Source organism: Adiantum capillus-veneris, chromosome 6 (assembly GCF_014529385.1).
Source record: "Adiantum capillus-veneris isolate H3 chromosome 6, ASM1452938v2, whole genome shotgun sequence".
NCBI lineage: Eukaryota > Viridiplantae > Streptophyta > Polypodiopsida > Polypodiales > Pteridaceae > Adiantum > Adiantum capillus-veneris.
Window position 1 is genome coordinate 30,025,453 of NC_140936.1, and position 5,259 is coordinate 30,030,711.

Here is a 5,259-nt window from a genome sequence, read left to right on the forward strand (position 1 = left end):
TATTTTATCCCCTTAAATATTGGCTCTACTAAATTTTAATCCTACTGACTAACAGGGACCCCCCCCCCCCCACAAGACACGTGTCTCCTCACCCGCCCTCTATTCGTCCCCCTTGCCTTGCTCCTTTGCGGTGGCTCTGATTCCCCTTGCTCCCACCCCTTCCACCCTTGTCCGACCTTCCTCCGGTGCACAGGTTCCCTTTAACCCTGCACTGAAGACACCCATGTCCCCTTTCCAACCTTGCATAACGCACCCTCACCAAGGCAAGGCTCTTTGAAGAGAGCAGTGCATGGTCTCCCCGGCCGACACCCTGCACACCACCTTCCCTCTCTCGCATGTTGGTACAACAGCTTGATCAGTAACGAGCATATACCTAAGAGCGAAGTCGGCAAGCAACTGCCCACCAACCTCGTACAAGTTTTGAGATAGAGAGTTTCGGAGAGTTCCAAACACACACACGCACGCGCACGAGCGCGCACACACACACACACACACACACACACACACACACACACACACACACACACACACACAGAGAGAAAGAGAGAGAGAGAGAGAGACAGAACCACATACCAACCTCTCTTCTTACCTCGCCGCCACCTACCCAACTCGACTACCACTCTAATGTTAAGTATGGAGCCTGATTGACACCTTGTAATTTTCTGTGGTAAAAACGCACATTTGTAAGGCCCCCATTATGAGGAGAAGCCATCGTGCGTGAAGGAAAATAACTCACCGCAAATAAAAATCACTCGTCGGAAACCAAAGTTTTCACGGCCAATCTCAAGCAAAGCTCGAGATTGGGTTCGCCGGAATATTATGGCCGGATGGCGGCCGAAAAGTGGTCAGAAAATGACTGATCGGTTGATCGATTGGCCGGTGGTCGGAAGTCAATGGCCGGTGGCCGATGGCCGAATTCAATGGTCGGTGGCCAAATTCAAAAGCGGACTTATCTTCTCAAGGGCGGCCACACATGGGCGGATTGGAGGGTGCGATTTGGACTTATCTACACAAGGGCGGCTACACATGGCTGCCTCTCATGAGAGAGGGAAGCCCGTTTGGCCTATAAAAGGAGGCCATTTCTACACACATTTTAGAGTGTGAAGTTGATGCAACAAGGTGGGTGTGAGGTGGTGAGAGTGAAGCAAGGCGGGAGCTCTATTAAGGGCATTATCCCTTTGTAAACTACTTCTTGTTTTGAAGTACTAAAGCCATTGAATGGCTGCTTTCCCGTGGACGTAGCCCACATTGGGTGAACCACGTAAATCGTGTGTACTCTCTCTCTCTCTCTCTCTCTCTCTCTCTCTCTCTCTCTCTCTCTCTCTCTCTCTCTACTCTATAATCTCTTGTGTGTGAAATCTATCTCTCTCCATTAAGTAATCTACTCAAATATCTATTTAGCTACGTCATATTTTCTAACAACTGGTATTAGAGCAAGGTTTGCTCGTAGCTAAATTATCTCAAGGAAAGGATTCCTTGAATTGAGTGGGAGTTATGGCGGAGGAAGGGAAGCTCAAGATTGAGAAGTTCAACGGCAAAAACGACCAACATTGGAAGATGCAGATTGAAGACTATCTCTACCAGAAGGATCTCTATTTGCCACTAGGCGGTCTTGCGAAGAAGCCCACAACAATGGCAGATGAAGCATGGATTGTCCTTGATCGAAAGGCGTTGGGAACAATCCGGTTAAGCTTGGCGTCAACGGTGACCTTCAATGTTTCGGAGATGAAGACCACGGAGGACTTGATGAAGTCACTTGACGACTTCTACGAGAAACCATCGGCATCCAACAAGGTATTTCTTATGAAGCACTTGTTCAAATCTAAAGATGGCAAAGAATGGTTCAATTGCAGAACACCTAAATGACTTTAACACAAACATAAGTCAACTTCGATCGGTGAAAATCAATTTTGATGACGAAGTGCGAGCTCTCCTTATACTATCATCTCTATCGGATAGTTGGGATAGCCTTGTGATGGCTGTAAGTAATTCTATTTCTAGCACAAATACTCTTAAGTTTGATGATGTTGTGGGTGTTCTCCTAAGCGAGTAAATACGAAGGAGAAGCATAGGAGAATCATCAAGTGCTGCAGTGTCAATGGAAACAAGAGGAAGGCATAAGGAGAGGTTCAAAAACCAAAAGGGTCGTGATCGCTCAAGGCGGAGCAAGTCACGCACAAAGTCAGTTCTTGAATGTTGGAACTGCGGCAAGAAGGGCCACGTCAAGAAGGATTTCTGGTCCAAGAAGAAGAAGGAGACAGAGTCTCAAGACGACAAGCCAACATCGGAGGTCAATGTGGCAGGTAAAGTAGAGCAAGATGCTCTAATTCTCTCATTAGGCAATGTGTCTAATTCCTGGATAGTAGATTCCGGGGCTTCATTCCATGCGACACCACACAAGCAACATTTCCAAGACTACACCAAAGGTAATTTTGGGTATGTATACTTGGGAGATGATGAAGCTTGTGAGATTGTCGGCAAAGGTACAGTTTCTGTCAAAACTGCTAACGGAAATGAATGGAACCTTAAAGATGTTAGGCATGTTCCTTCTCTTCGCAAAAATTTGATCTCTACAGGACAATTGGACGTACACTTTACTTGTGTACTATCAGTACGCAACCTTCAGCTTGTGCAGCAACTATAGAAGTTGACAGTGCGGTGTGGCACTACCGGCCTGGGCATATGAGTGCCAAAGGAATGCAAATCCTTCAAATGAGGAAGCTTCTACCAGGTTTGAAAGAATTGGACTTAGAGTTCTATGAAGATTGTGTTTATGGTAAACAAAAGAGGGTAAAATTTCAAAAATCATAAAATGAAAGAAAAAATAAAAAACTTGAGTTGGTTCATTCTGATGTTTGGGGTCCTGGAAGTACACCATCACTTGGTGGCTCATTGTACTATGTAACATTCATAGATGATGTGACTAGAAAAACATGGGTTTATGTCATGAAGAATAAGTCCGATGTATTTTCTATATTTCAAAGGTGGAAAGCCTTTGTGTAGAATGGAACAGGTACCAAGGTTACATGCCTCTAATCTGACAATGGAGGTGAATATTGCAACCAAGCTTTTAAAAGCTTTTGTGCTAGCAATGGCATTCGGAGGCAAAGGACAACCCCAAGGACACCTCAAAAAAATGGGATTTCGGAAAGGATGAACAAGACAATCATGGAGCAAGCACGAAGCATGCGGCTACATGCAGGCCTACGGCTTGAGCTTTGGGCAGAAGCTGTAAGTACATCTGTGTACTTAATCAACCGGTCACCCTCAACGGTATTGGATGGGGGAGTTCTAGAAGAGGCATGGACAGGTAAACCGGTAAATTATGCATTTCTCAAAGTTTTTGGGTGTGAGGTCTTCATGCACATAGATAGGAGCCTAAGATCATAGCTAGATGAAAAGTCCAAATAGTGTTTCTTCATTGGCTATGGAGAAGGTGACTTTGGGTATCACCTATGGAATCCTGAAGATCGTAAAATCCTAAGGAGTAGGGATGTAATTTTTAACGAACAAAATATGTACAAAGATTACTTGGAAAGAAAACAAACAAAAGAAACAGGTGATGAGTACATGGAGCTTGAGAACGGTGAAGACTCAAGGACTGAAAACGGTGACAATGTGCAACAACGTCAACCAAATGAGGAGCCTCAACCTATTCCCCGAAGATCTACAAGAGCAAGTACACCTCCAGAAAGGTTTGTTCCTTCCTTCAACCATCTCTTGATCTCAGATTCTGGAGAGCCAGAATCATACGAAGAAGCTATGCAATGTTGGGGTATAAAGCCCAATGTGGTCGCCCAGGTAAGTGGGCGGGCTGCCAGGTATGTACACATATTCTTTTGTAAAAACCTGATAAGAACTCACTATGCTCTACACATTACAATAGAGCGAGTTCACCATATCGTCGAGCTCTTCTTCTCGCACTCTCTCTTGTGTCGCACTTCCGCTTGTACTCCTTCAACTAGTATCAGAGCTCAGATCGAGGCTCGGGGCAGCACTGCAGGAGGCTAGAGTCACCAACTCAGATTGGAGTGAAATTCGACAAGCGAAGACACGGCCCCAAATCTCGTGGGCGAGCCCAAAGGGCTCGGTGTTGTAAGAATTTCATTCTGAGGTCATCTCGGCCACCGTTCGGCTTCGACAAAGGTCTGTGCATGCCATTTTCGACTACGTGGTCTCGACGGGTGCAGATCCGACTGCAAATTTGGGGTTTTCGGCCTACGACTACAGGTGCTGAGGATATCGACACTCCCATAGTGTTGATTTGTGGCTGTCTACACATCGAAGGACGGCTCACAGTTCTTGGAGGCGTGTCACATACGACACGGGCGCATCTACACACAGACTGTAGGCGACATCCACTAGTTCATCAGGTAGCTTGTGTTTGCTGCTTGATATTCCAGATTTCATCTTGACATTGCAGGTACTTCCACATGGGATGTATTGTCAGAGATGATGTATGTCTGTTGAGGGTTTGCTGGCTGTGAGTCACGCAGCAAACAACCGCCGCAGCGGTTACAACATACAGTGGGAAATTTGTGGATGTATGACTTTGTGGGAAGTCTATGTACTGTCAGATTTACTGGAGCCTTTGTTCAGGGTCGAGTGAGGTTTTATTGAGCTGGGGGATTCTCGAATGTTGATATCCTTTCGGTGATACAGGTCTTGGAGCGATCCCTCGAGCACCCTTAGATAGGCAGCTAGGATGTATTGACTGTGAGTTAGACAGTTGGGATTGCATCTTTGCTTTACTGCCGTTGAGGCATTGTCACAGTCTATGCTTATAGGACAGTGACAGGACAGTGACAGGACAGTGAGAGACAGTACAGGTGCAGGACAGGTTTACCCTCACCTTACAGTGTCAGAGAGACAGTGTTTTTTGAGCTGTTTTTTGGTCTGTTTTTAGTACACCAGAGCCATTTTACAAAGGAGACTCTGCCAAAATTTTTGCAGAATCTGAAGCTTTCTTGGTTCATTTGACAGGTTGATATTGGTTCAGAGGTCAGTTTACAGGGGAAACTCTGCCGAATTTTTCCCAGGAAAGTAAACTACTATGAAGCGTAGCTATGGCTGGATCACAGGACACTGCTCTTTACAATATCAAGAAGCTGGATGGAACCAATTTCCCATTGTGGAAGAAGCAGATTTGGCACGTGTTGGTACAAAAGAAGCAGATAAAACCTATAAAGCTCAAGGGGATAAAACCAGAAGATATGAACGAAGATGAATGGAGCGAAATGGATGAATTGGCACTTTCTA